The following is a 13,687-nucleotide window of genomic DNA, read 5'->3' as shown; positions in this document are numbered from 1 at the left end:
TATACAGAAAAATTACTTTCTACGAAGATATTAGAAAAATAGAGCAAAAATTAATCGATTCCCATGCATTTGGTCAATTGTTATCCCCCTAGTATTCAACGAAGGGTAAAAGGAGCTAGTGATTTGAGTGAAAATACCTTATTTTATATGTAGACGGTCATGACTTTTTGTATACATCCCGGCTTTAGTTTAAATGTCGACGGGCATGACTAACCTAACTTTTGGAAGTTGAATTAGGAAGTTTTAATTTTATTCTAAGTGACTGGTACGCCCTATTAAATGAAAGAATTTTGAAAATTAGGTAAATATTGTTTCAATTGGTTTCCTTATTAACAATTATTTAGGCTAATATCGCAAAGCGAATAGTTGCTTTGACAGGTATTCAGGTGGCTGACAGCGCGGTTCAGAACTCCACAACTCTGCATGAGCCAAAATTCAGTCTCCAAATGATACTTTCCCCTAGATGCCCACATGGGCACCTACGTTTAGAGGAATACATTTGAGACTTGAAAACTCTCTCAAATGATCATTGGGAGCCCAATGAAATTTGAGCTGCAACAAATTTAACACCAGCGTTTTTCTGTGGGTACATTTAAAAATTTCTAGAGATACCGGCTCATGGATCGAACCCCGGACCTCTGAGGTGAAGTCCGAGTGTCTAACCAACTGAGCCACCGAGGCTTATTATTATTATTATTATTATTATTATTATTACAACATTAAGCCATTTCCCTTTTGGGGTAGGCGTGACTCACTCGGTAGGGGAAAGGAGTAGTGTGTGAAAGGGATACTCTTTCCTTCGAACACCATAGTTTTTGTTTTATTTTCGTTAATTTTGAGGCCCATGCTCTTCATTCTTGCATCTAGTTTATTCAACTTTCTTTGTAAGTCTTCGATACACTGTGCCATAACAACCTTATCATTTGCGAACGCTAACTCACGTACCCTTACTATTTCGAGATCTACACCCTCTTCGTCGAAGAGAGCCATTTTGAAACACTTGATAATATTAAACCGGAACAAGAAGTGATGCGATTTTCAAACCAAATTTTGCAATAAGTTGCCAATTTTGAAAGAAAAAAACTATTCCATTTTTTGTTTAAAATTACTTTTTTTTTGCTGAAAATTCATATGTTTTGATGAAAATTCATCTTTTTTAAGAGAAAATAATTCTGGGTTGAGGAAGAGACGGAGAAGGCTAGGACGGAAGAAGAGGTATGGAAGTTAGTAAATAGAGAAAGAAAAGAAAGAAAAAAAGTAAACCAAGATACTGAAATGGTAGAATAAAAAATATTTTTTGGATTTGTTAGAAGGAGTAAAGAGAAAAGTTAGGATGGGAGGAAAATATGGTAGAGAAAAAGATGAGGAAGAGAACATAACAAGGGAAGAAATAGTCAAGGTTTTAGGAACAATGAAGGATGGAAAGGCAACGGGTATAGATGAGATTCCAAATGAAGTATGGAAATATGGAGGGACAGAACTAGATGAAGAGGCATAGATAATGTGTAATCGAGTATGGAGAGGAGAGGGGTGGCCAGAGTTACGAAAAGAAGGAGTAGTTATACCAATATTGAAGAAAGGCAAAGGAGAGGAGGTTAAGGATTATAGGGATGTGATGCTGATGCCAACATTGTATAAAGTATATGTAACTGTTTTGTAGGAGAGATTGAAGATAGAAGTTGAGGAAAAAAGATAGAGCCACCGAATCAGACAGGGTTTAAAAAAGGAATGTGGATAATGAGCAACATATATGTTCTGAAATATACAGTAAATAAGAGGATTAAAAGGGGAAAAGGGGCAATGATAGCAATGTTCGTGGACTTAAAGGCGGAGTTTTACTCATTAGCCCGATGTGAAATAGAAAAGGTTATGGTGAAAAAGGGGATAAGAGAGGGATTAATAGACGATCGGAAATTTTTAGAGAGACATAAAGCAGGGTAAAAGTAGGAGAGCTAGTAGGAGATAGTTTCTGGTTGGTGTGAAGAGTGAGGCAAGGATGTCCTCAGAGCCCACTTTTATTTAATATATTAATACCAGACATAGAAGAAGAAATGAGGAGAAAAGGTTGGGGAGGATTTAGGATAGGGAAGGGAAAAATATATATACTGGCATACGCATACGACAGTGTGAATGACAGAGGATAAAGAAGGGATGGCGGGCTTAATTACAGGATTAGAGAAATACTTAGTTGGGAAAAAACTGAATTTAAATGTAGAAAAAACAAAGATAACGAGGTTTAGAAAAGGAGGGGAAAGGAAGAAGGAATGAACGGAGAGGTGGAACGAAATAAAGTTAGATGAAGTAAAAGAGTTTAAATATTTGGTATATAGCTTGAAAACAAATGGAGATCATAGAGCTTATATAAAGCGAAAGGATAAAAGGCAGAAGGGGCAATGAAACAGATATGGGGAATAGGAAAAAGAAAGTTAAAAAAAAATTGTATAAGGATAATGTGGTTATTTGATACGCTGGTATGGCCGGTATTAGGTTATGGAGCAGAGACATGGGGATGGAAAGAAAGGAAAGATATTTAGAGTTTACAAGAAAGGTATATAAGATGCACAATAGAGGGAGACTCGAGGACGCCAGGATATATAGTGAGAGAAGAAGCGCAAAGGGATAAATGAAGTATTAGAGAAAGTGTTTGATGGAGGTAGAAAAGAGGAGAGGGAAGGCGATAGAATTAACGAGATGGGAAGAAGAAAGGAGGGAGTTCTTTAATGCTAGAGAAATAGAAGACGGGACTGGAGTAAACTATGAAAAATTGGAAAAAGGAGAGGGAAAGACAATAAATATGAAGATGGAGGATGATTTAGGAATCAAATGACAATAAATGGTATAAGATGATAAAAAAGGAAGGATTACTAAAGTATTTAGCAAAGGAATGGGGAGAGAATAGTGTAGAATATGTGAATGGGAGGAGGAAACATGGGAGCATGTATGGGAAGGATGTGGGAGAGAAATGGAAGATAAAGGAAGCTGACAGGAGAATTTGGTTAAGATTCTAGGGGAGGATGGATTAGGAGAAGAATGGATAAGGAAGTTTGAGGGCGCTAGAGGAGCGCTTTAGAGAGAATGAAAGAATGCATGTGAGAAAAAAGGCAAATCGGAGGTATAAAAAAGTGAAAGAAAAAGGAAACGAAAGTCGCTTAAATTAGAATCGGAAAGATTGTAAGGAATGGAAGTCATGTAAACATTTAGGAGACACATTTTGAATAAAGAATTCTTCTCAGTTGAAAAATTATCTTTTTGTTATATAATTCATTTCTTTGGTGGAAACTTTAACTAGTTTGTTGAAAATTCCTTTTTTGTGTTGAAAATTAATGTTTTCAAGTGAAAATGTATCTGTTCCATTTTTAGTTCAAAACTTATCTTATTAGCTGAATATTTATGTATTGTGTTAAAATTAGTGTTTTTCGACACAAAAATAATCTTCTTTGTTACAATATTTATCTTGAAAACTTGTCCTTTGTTGAATTGAAAATTAATTTTTCTTTTAATGTAAATTAATTATTCGATATTTGGTAGAAAAGTGATCTTTTATAGTTGAAAATTCAACTACATGGTTCAAAATTGATATATTTGATCAGAAGTTAATTTTTTTGTAGAAAATTACTATTCGTGAGTAAAAATTCATTTTCTTGTGTAAAAAAATCATCATTTTGGTTAAAAATTTATTTATTTTGGTGAAACATTAATATTCTTGATTAAAAATGTATTTCTTTGGTTGAAATCAACCACTCTGGTTCAAATTTGGTTAAGAATAATTTCCATTATTAAAAATTAATATATTCAATTTTTGTAGTTGAAAATGCATCTTTTTTTGTCGAAATTTTAATTATTTGGTTAAAAATACATGATGTTTGCAGAAATTTAACGTTCGTGGTTGAAAATTAGTCTTGTCTTCGTAGAAAATTAATCTTCTTAAACTATTTCTTTGTTTGAAAATTTAACAATTTTGTTGAAATTTCCTTTGTTCTGCTAGAAATTATTTTTCTTTAACTGAAAATTCCACTAATCAGTTTTCGGTTTAAAAATATATATATATTTCTTAATTGCAAATTTAACTTTTTAGTTAAAAAATTCAAGTTAAATTTAGTCAAATAAATGTTAGTAAAATAAATTTAGTTAAAAATTTAATATTTCGGTTAAAAATTTATTTCTTTGAGGATAGATAGATTCGTAGTCTTCGTTGAAAGTTAATCTTTTTGATTGAAAATTTATATATACTGTTGAACATTCGGCTTTTTTGATAGAAAATTAATCCCTTTGTACTTTCACATTTTTGGTAGAACTTGAACGATTTAGTTAAAAATTCAGTTTTATTTTCATTCAAAATGTGTCTTTTTGGTAGAAAATTGACCATTCTGGTTGAAAATTTATATAATTTGTTAAATATTCGTCTATTTTGGTGAAAAAATTATCTTTTTGGTCAGAAGTTCAACCAATTAGTTACCAATTAATTTTTTTTGCAGAAAAAATTCAGTTTTCGTTCAAATTCTACTTTTTGGTTGAAAATTCATCATTTTAGTTGGTAAATCATCTATTGGGTTAAAACATCTTTTTACTTGAAGATTTCTCATTCAAGTAGAACATTTTTTTTTAATATACATTTTTTAGTTTAAAATTGACGTATTTGGTTGAAAATTCGTCTTTATCGGTTAAAAATCTGTTTTTGAGAGTAAATTAATCTTTTTTTTTTATTCATGTTTTTAGTTGAAAGTGAAATTTGTTTGTTAAGAATTCTTTAAATTTGCAAAAAATTCTTTTTTTTTGTAAAAAAATTAGTCTTTTGATTAAAAATGCTCCTTCTTATTTAAAAATTTAACAACTAGGTTTGGAAGTGAAAAATAAAAAAAATCCTTTTTCTTTCTTTCTTCAAAATTCAACTTTATGGTTCAGAATTCTTGAATTTTGTTAAGAATTGTTTCTTTTTGGTAGTAAATTAATTTTTTTGGTTAAAAATCTATCTTTTTAGTTGAAAATTCATCTTTTTTTGAAAATTCGTCTTTTCAGTAGAAAACTAATGTTTTTGTTATAAAATTCTTCTTTTTTTTAGTGGAAAATTCTACTTTTTGGTTAAAAACTCTTGAGTTTTATTGAAAGTTCGTCTGTTTGGTAATAAATTAATCTTTTTGATTAAAAATTCTTTGTTTTTAGTTAAAAATTCAACTTTTTGGTACTTTTTTGATTTTTATTGAAAATACGTCTTTTTGGTTTAAAATTCAACAATATTTAGATACAAATTAAATTTGTTTAGAAAAAATTCTATTTAATTGTAAATGCAACTGCTGAATTGAAATTTTTTGGGTGAAAACTTAACTACTGGTTGATTTTAAAAAAAGAAAAACTAAACTATTTGATTGAAAATTCGTCTTTTTAAGTGGAAAATTCAACTATTTTGTCGCAAACTAATATTTAATAAATTATAACATTAAAAAAATATAATTCAATATGGTATTGACATTAATTTTATTGCAAGTAAATATAACAATTTTTTGAATAATAAATGGTTTATACATTTTTCAAACAATTTGAACTGATTTTTTAAAATATAATATGATCGAATATCAGTTGGTGGATTTATTCTCGGAAAGAGGAAAAAAAAGGAAACGCAGACAAGCTATTTGGCAGAGGATTTGTGGTTATACTTTAACTATGTATCTTTTTGCTATAGGGCACCTCACCAAAATGTCTTAATCATTACTTCAAGAAAAAATTATTTATGCAATAAACAATGAGAAATTGTTAATTTTCTCCATATTTGTTGATTATATTATTAGATATTTGTTAATTTTCAATAATTATTCTCACAGTTTTCCGAGTTATTTTCAGAATAGATGGTTATAAATAATGAAAAATTCTTTAAACAATTTAGAACATATCACATTATCAGTCATGTTTTAATGCTTCCCTATTACAAATATATTTTCACAATGAAACATGATAAATTATAATAAAGTCCAATAATGTAAAAATTGTAATTTTTTGTAAAAATTTGCAGTAAAAAACTTTAATTTTGAAAACAAAGTGGAATACATTATACGCAAAACATATTTTTTTAAATACTTGCAAAAATGTTCTATGATGTACAGAAGAACACATAACATTTCTAGAAACAATTCCGATCTGTCCTTGGATTATATATTTGTATTTTTGAATATTGGGAAACCCGAGATAAAAATTATGATTCGAAGAATAAATTATAATCTTATTTTAAATTAATGAAATGAGTAAGACGTTATTTCTGTATCAAACTAGCAATATAAAGACGGGAGAAATGTTAAATTATAAAACTATTTATCAAAAAATGTTTTCAAATTCATATCCTCTCAAAGCTATAAATATTCAAAAATTATTAATTTTCAAAGTGGTCATGTTTAAAAGGAATAATCGATTTTTATTCTAATTTACGAAAACGATTTAATCAAATAAAGAAATAAAAATTTTTTCGAAATTTAGAACATTTTAAAAACGAGATTTTTATTTAATCATGATAGAGACTGATTTCGGTAATCTATTCATTTAAACTAGGAAATAATCAGCAATTTTTTGCATTCCTATAGTTTTCATAGACGAATTTTTCATGTATTCGAGACGCGACAAGATTCGAGACGAGAATAGAAACAAGACAAAAATCGAGACAAGACGAGACGATATTAAAAGCGAGGCATTGTTTCAGGCGAGATGAGATGCAAGACGAGTTTCAAGATAATACTCGATATTCAAGACGAGATTCGAGTGAAGACTCGAGTTTCAAGCTGGATATCAGATTGGAAAAGACATTTGAGACGTGATTGTAGATGAAATTGGAGACGATACCTGAATCGAGATTCAAGACAAAATTCGAGATAACATTCGAGACAAGGCTTAAAATTAGTTTTGAAAAGACATTTGAGTCTCATGCCGAGACGTGATTCGAGATTTGATGAGGGGCAAAGGAGGGAAGAAAAGGAGAAGAGGGAAAGAGAGACGGAGATTTAAACAACTTGGTAGGATACAACCCCCCTTTTTTGTACGTGCATGTCACCTAATTTTGAATGTTTATTTAAAACTGAATAATTATTTTTGATAAACAAACAAAATTGTTTGTTTGCAAATTTCAATTGTGCAAAGTTGCAGAATTACAAAAAAATTTTGAGGACATTTTATTTTTATTTTTGAAGAACGTTCAAAATCGAATCGTTCCAGATTAAAAGTTTGGAAATTGGACAATTTAAAATTAGAAGAATTTGGAATTGAATGAATGTGATCCTTCGTAGAAAAATAATTTAAAATTGATACTTCATAAATTGGACATTTGAAACTGGCAGCGTGAAAACCAATTATGAAATAATTCTTCAGAAAAATAATTATTTCAAATTGAACGAAAACATTTTAAAAATCAGAACAATTTTGCATTGGTATATATTAAAACGAAAAAAATTTTAATCGCTCAAGATTGTGCAATAAAGTTTTTTAGTAGTTGAACGTTTAAAAATTCTTTTCCGGTATAATTGAATAATACTTCATAAAAATTAGCAAATACTGAATTATATAATGAATAAATAAATATCAACAATAATACAACTTTTTTTATTGTTTATTGCCTAAATAATTTTTCTTGAAAGTAATAATTGAGGCATTTTGATGAGGTGCGCAATATCAAAAAGATAAAAAAATTTAAGTATTACCATAAATCCTCTGCCAAACATTTTTTTCCGCCGGTTAAGTATAATTTGTTTCTTCATAACTTTAAAATAGTGCGTATATAAAAAAGATTTGTCTTCATTCCCAGAATGAAACCAAAAACCGATATTATATCATACTTCTTTTTTAAATTAGTTTAATATGTTTTAAGCATTTTTCAACAACTTAATATTCTAGAGTTTTAATTTTTTAACCTGCAAATATGAATTTTGAATCATTAAGTTTAATTATTTATCAAAATAGGCATATTTCCAACAAAATACATAAACTTTCAACTAAAAGAGAATATTTTGGAATAAAAAAAATTAATTTTAAACAAAATATTTCAATTTTGAACCAAGTAGCTGACTTTTAACCAAAAAGCTGAATATAAAAAAAATATGGAACAGTTAAACTCGCTGTAAAAAGAATTAAATAACAAACAAAAAGAAAAGAATTTCGAGGAAATTAATTAAATTTTTAAACAAACAGATTAATCTTCAACAACAAAATTAAATTTTTCACAAAGTAAATAAATTTTCAAACATGTAGTGGAAATTTCAACCAAAAAAGAAGGAATCTCAAACAAAAATGTGATAGTTGATATTTCAACCAAAAAATATTTGAATTTAAAATAAAATAACATTTGAAGTTAACCAAAAGAGTTGAATTGCGCCAAAGCGTTAAATTTTCAATGAAAAAGTTAATAAAGAAAAAATCGAGATCAATTTCGAACCTAAAATCACTTAAATTTCCCCTCCCATATTCACCCTCATTTCTAATCATTTACCTTACTTTCTCTAATTCCCTCCCCTCATTACATCTCACTTCGCTTATTTCTCCTCCCCTCATTTCCACTAACTTCCCTTACACCTACATCATTTCCCTTAATTTCCCCTACTACCCCTCCCTACATTTTCCCTCTTCCCCCTCACTTCCCCTACTTTACAACACCCACTTCACCATACCTCCCCTAATAAGCCTCTGCTAATTTCCCATCACTCCTCTAATTACCATTCCTCATTTTCCCTTACTTTCCTTAACTTAGCTCCCCTCATTTCCTATAATTTCTCTTCCCTAATTTCCCCCCTTTCCCCTCATTTACATTCATTTTCCATAATATCACCAGTGTCCCTCCTCTCAATACTCCTCGCTTTCCCGATTTCTACTCCCCTCATTTCTACTCACTTCTCTTATACCCTCCTTATTTCTCCTACTTTCCCGTACACCCTCCTTATTTTCCCTACTTCCCCATATTTTCCTACTGCCACACCCTACTTCCAATCCCTACATTTATTCACCTTTCCCCTCACTTGCCCTAATACACCTTCCCTAATTTCCTCTCACTTCACCTGATTGATCTTTCCTCATTTCCCTTACTTCCCCTAATTCTTCTCCCCTCACTTCCTCTACTTCGCTTCCTCCAATTTCCTCTCACTTCGCCTAATTTACCTTTCCTCATTTCCCTTACTGCACCTACTTCTTTTTCTCTCCTCCCCTTACTTCCTCTACTTCGCTTCTTCTAATTTACCCTCACTTACCCTGCTCCCCCAATTTCTAAATGGTCTAGGTTAATATTTAGAATCGAAGTTTCTAATGTGTCTACTGAGGGTTTACATTTTCTGTGTTACTCTCCCCTATTCTTTTACATACCCCTCACAAAATTACTTGGTAGTTGAAGGGGGACTTAGAGCTTAGAATGGGTTTCAAACCACCAAGAACAACCACTTGAAGTACTTAGAGAACCCCAAGGCCGTATCCGGGAGGGAGGGGTGTGAGACGGATTTAACTAGCTAAGTCAGTGTTCGCCGATTAGGCTGCCGAGGCTCTTCCAGAGTTCGAGGCGAAAATCGAACCCGCGAGCCGACTCCACGACCATCTTCCCACTTTTATTTGATTACTACAATTTTCTGTTTTTAAAAACATTTTTAAAAAAATACAGCAAAACTTAGAGACTGTGTCGGTTTTGAGACTGTAGGAGGTGGGAAGCAAATCAGACAGAGGTGCCGTTTCGGATGAAAACGCTTTTGTTTGATCACGTATATCTGACCACCGCACACACCCCGCAGCTCCTTCTACTCCTATTTGTTAAATATAAAATATTTTAATATTATTAATTTCTATAATTATTTGTCTACAATAATTTTTCTATAATTATTTTTTCCTAATCACAAAATAATTATAGGAAATTCATGAAAGGAAAAGTATTATAGGCCTATAATGGTTGTCGCATAACGCTTTTGCGCCTATAAGGGAAAAGAGGAATTCTTTTAAAAGTGGTAAAGAATAGGAATAGGGGAGCGATTGTGAAGTCTATTATGGCTTTATAAACTGCTTATATTTCTAATATAACGAAATAAAAAACCAGCTGTATTTAGTGCTAGTTTATGAATAACTGATGAATTGCTTTGCTGCTATTGCTATAAATAATATTTCCAGTTGAGTGTCTTGAGAATCAGCACGTGTTAGTCGTGCGATATATTTATAGTTATAAAGCGGAAAGGTGAATAGATTTACATACCTTGCAAAGTTTATCTCGAATCATCCGCGTCTCTCTCGATGAATAAATGCGGAAATGTGAATTCTCGTTGCTTCCTTGCTTCTTTGCTTCCTTGCCTTCTGGCTTGCTTGAATAGTGTCTTTAACAGGTCTGTTTTAACACTGTATGCGTCTCACAATTGGCGTCACAAAACAAACGTCCAAAAATAAATTATAATCTTTATCTAAATCGGAAGTACTTCCTTCACTGCATTTTACATCTGAAAAATTATCGGAAAACTTGAAATTGACTCACACAGTTTCGTGAGTTTATTATAAATGATTCTTTCCAATTCTAGAGATTGAATTAATGTGTTTCATTTAGAAAGCTTCGACAAATTCTATTTTTTTAGATTCTTAAATATGTTAGCACCATCGATTCTTGAAATAATTAAATAATACTAAAACCATAAATACACCCAACTCTCGATTTAGCCACTCGCGGTTTAGTGATTTCTAGTACTGCTGGCTCAAGCAGCTTCTCAGGGCACGGTTGAGAGGCGGTGGTGACTCTTGCCTGAAAATAACAGCAGAGTAGCGGAAAGGCGCAGTGCGCGGGTACTCGTAATCGGAGATTGCGCATTATTATGTATTCCATTTGGAAACGGTTTATGTGGCCTTGACTGTTTGCGTTTCGATACTCCCGCTTTACCAACAATGACACCGTGGCTAAACCGAGAGTCGTGTAATCATTTCTTTAATGTGTCCCCTAAGTTCATGAATTTGAACAATAAATAAAAATTATTCTCTTGTACTCATAATTCAGTGCATTTTTAGGTAAAACTAATGTAGGTACTATATTAAATTCGATTTAAACCGCTTCAAATTTCTAACTTTTCAAACTAAAATATTGTATTCCCCATAAGATAGACGAATTTTTAACCAAACAATTGAATTTTGGACTAAAAAAACATTCTTTTTTAACCAAAAATAGAATAGTTAAATTTTCAGTTAAAAAATTTAATTTTTGACGAAATAAAAAAAATTTTCAAGCAAAGTGATGAGTTTTCAATTAAAATTATATATGTCCAACTGGAATAGTTAAATTTTTAACCAAAAAATGCATTTTCCAACAGAAAGATTAATTTTTAACTACAATTTTTGAATAGTCAATTGCAATAGTTACATTTTTAGATGGATAAAAAACTCAACCAAAGACAGATACTAATTTTCAAAAAAATAATCACGTTTTCAAACGAATTTTAAACCAAATAGTGAAAGCTTGAACAAAGAGATCAATTTTCAGGCAAGAAGATTTATTTCTAAAAAAAGGTGAATTTTCATCTTAAAAATATAATTATCAACTAAAAATTGAAAAGCTAAACTTTCAGTTCAAAAAATTAATGCTCAACCAAGGATATACATTTTTAACTAAAATGATAGAATATTCAATTGGAATAGTTACGTTTTCAGTTCGGAAAAAAATTCAGAGAAAAATTCTAAGGCGACATTTTTTAGTCGAAAAAGAAAAAAAATGTCAAACAAATTTTTTATATTTTGATTTTGCAACCAAAAATCGAATTCTCGACAACAAAACAGTTCATTTCCATACAAATAGTTCTAATTTCAACCAAAAAAGATTAATTCTCAACCAATAGTGGCAGAGTCAAAATTTTCAGTTAAAAAAATATTTTTTAAAGAAAAAAAAACGAATTTTTAGCAAAATAGTGATATTTGTAACTAAATAGATCAATCCTTTAAAAATTGAATTTTCATCCACGTAGTTAAATCTACAACCCAAAAAATAAAATTTCTGTCAACAAGATTAATTTTCAACAAAATAAATAAATTTTCAACCAAATAGTTAAATGTTCAACTAAAAAGGATAATTTCTCAGCCAAAAGTGGCATATTTAAATTTTAATTTAAAAATTAATTTCTATCAAAACAGAAAAATGATTTTTCAACTAAATAATATGTAGTTAAATTTTAAGCTAAAGAGATTAATCTTAAATTTAAAAAAATGTTAACAAAGTAGTTACATTTTCAAACACGTAGTTGATTCTTCAACAAACAAAATGAAATTGATATCAAGTAGATTAATTGTTAACCAAACAGGAGATCAATGTTAAAAAAATATAAATTTTCAAACAAATAGTTTAATTTTCAACTAAAAAGGATCATTTCGTAATCAAAAGTGGCATATTTAAACTTTCAGTTAAAAATTAATTTTCATAAAAACAGAAAAACAATTTTTTAACTAAATCCCGTATGGAAAAATGGGGGGGGGGGCGTCAGGGTCCACATGGATTGCCCTCATGCCTTGTGAAATACATGAGGGCAATCCAGACGTGGTTCCTTATGGAAACGACATGCTAATCCATAGGGGCCCAACATGGGCTTCCTCATGGATCCCTCATGGTTCCCACCATGAAAGCCCTCTTGGTTTTTTTTTCCAGTACTGGCACCTGTATACTGGCATATCTCTGGTATGATAACAATATTTTGTACTGGGCTGACAGTGTTGGGCCAGCACTGGATATCGCTAACTGCACAGTACTATTCCAATAGGAAATTCACCATGGGCGGCAGTACTGCGTCAGTGCTAACTATTACCGTACTGTTATACTCTAACCATATGATAAAAAAGTTATTTAAAAAATAAATTTTAATTAATTGCGACTATCTTTGTCTGCAGATATTAATAATCCTGTTTAGATTGAATACATATATTACATTTTTAAACATTATATTACAAATAAAATTTCTAACGGTACGGGGTATCGAAACCTACATAATCTATCCCTAAATCTATCGCCTAGCAATCGGGAGTGCTAACCACTGCGCTAAACCTACAAATTGAAACTCGATGAAAAAACCATCCTCATAAGCTACAGTACAGAAAAGTTAAAGTACCAAATTTTAAGCTCTCTTTTTCTAATTATTTATTATTATACGACGTTTTGTAAATTAAAATTAAAATTTTAACAAAGCAGTTTATTTTTCAACTACGCAGTTGAATTTTTAACCAAAAAAATGAATTTAAAAATATATATAACTTTGAGAATGCCAACCCTAATTATACTGAAACGATATTAAATACTATTATTGTGACCCGATATAATAAAACAATATCTTTTATAAGAAAAAAAGTTGCTACCACATTACAAACTAGGATTTGCAATAGGATGATAGGCTATTTTTAATTTTTATCAAATTAGTCTGCAGGAATTGAGAATCAATATACGAAAATAAACCCCGTATTCCGCTAATTGCACCTCTAACATCGGCAGAGTATCGAATTCACTTTGGCAACAGGTGTAGTCTTTTTTATTTTGTGTATCCTGCTCGAAAACTGATACTTTCTTTAATTTAAAAAATATACTATATTGTCTCAAAATAATAATTCCATAAATATTTAAATCATAACTATATATCATTCTTTTTTTTATTTTTAATATAATTTAAGTCATTAAAGTTATTATCAATATTTAAAAAATGCATTATAAGGGTATCTATCCAATGGATGATTAAATTTTAAA

At 30.3% G+C, this 13,687-nt stretch overlaps 1 protein-coding gene across 1 annotated transcript in view; it reads right to left on the bottom strand.

Moving 5' to 3' along the window:
* Positions 1-10,281, bottom strand: part of LOC117171956 (free fatty acid receptor 4-like) — an 81,515-nt gene extending 71,234 nt beyond the window's left edge. The window contains exon 1 of the mRNA XM_033359644.1: positions 10,190-10,281. The gene's annotated coding sequence lies outside the window, so the exon portion shown is untranslated. The remainder of the gene's footprint in view (positions 1-10,189) is intronic.
* Between the last annotated feature and the right edge of the window lie 3,406 nt (positions 10,282-13,687).

This window comes from Belonocnema kinseyi, chromosome 4, assembly GCF_010883055.1.
Source record: "Belonocnema kinseyi isolate 2016_QV_RU_SX_M_011 chromosome 4, B_treatae_v1, whole genome shotgun sequence".
NCBI classification, from domain to species: Eukaryota; Metazoa; Arthropoda; class Insecta; order Hymenoptera; family Cynipidae; genus Belonocnema; species Belonocnema kinseyi.
The sequence above is the reverse complement of the archived record's forward strand: the minus strand, read 5'-3'. Positions and strand labels throughout refer to the sequence as shown.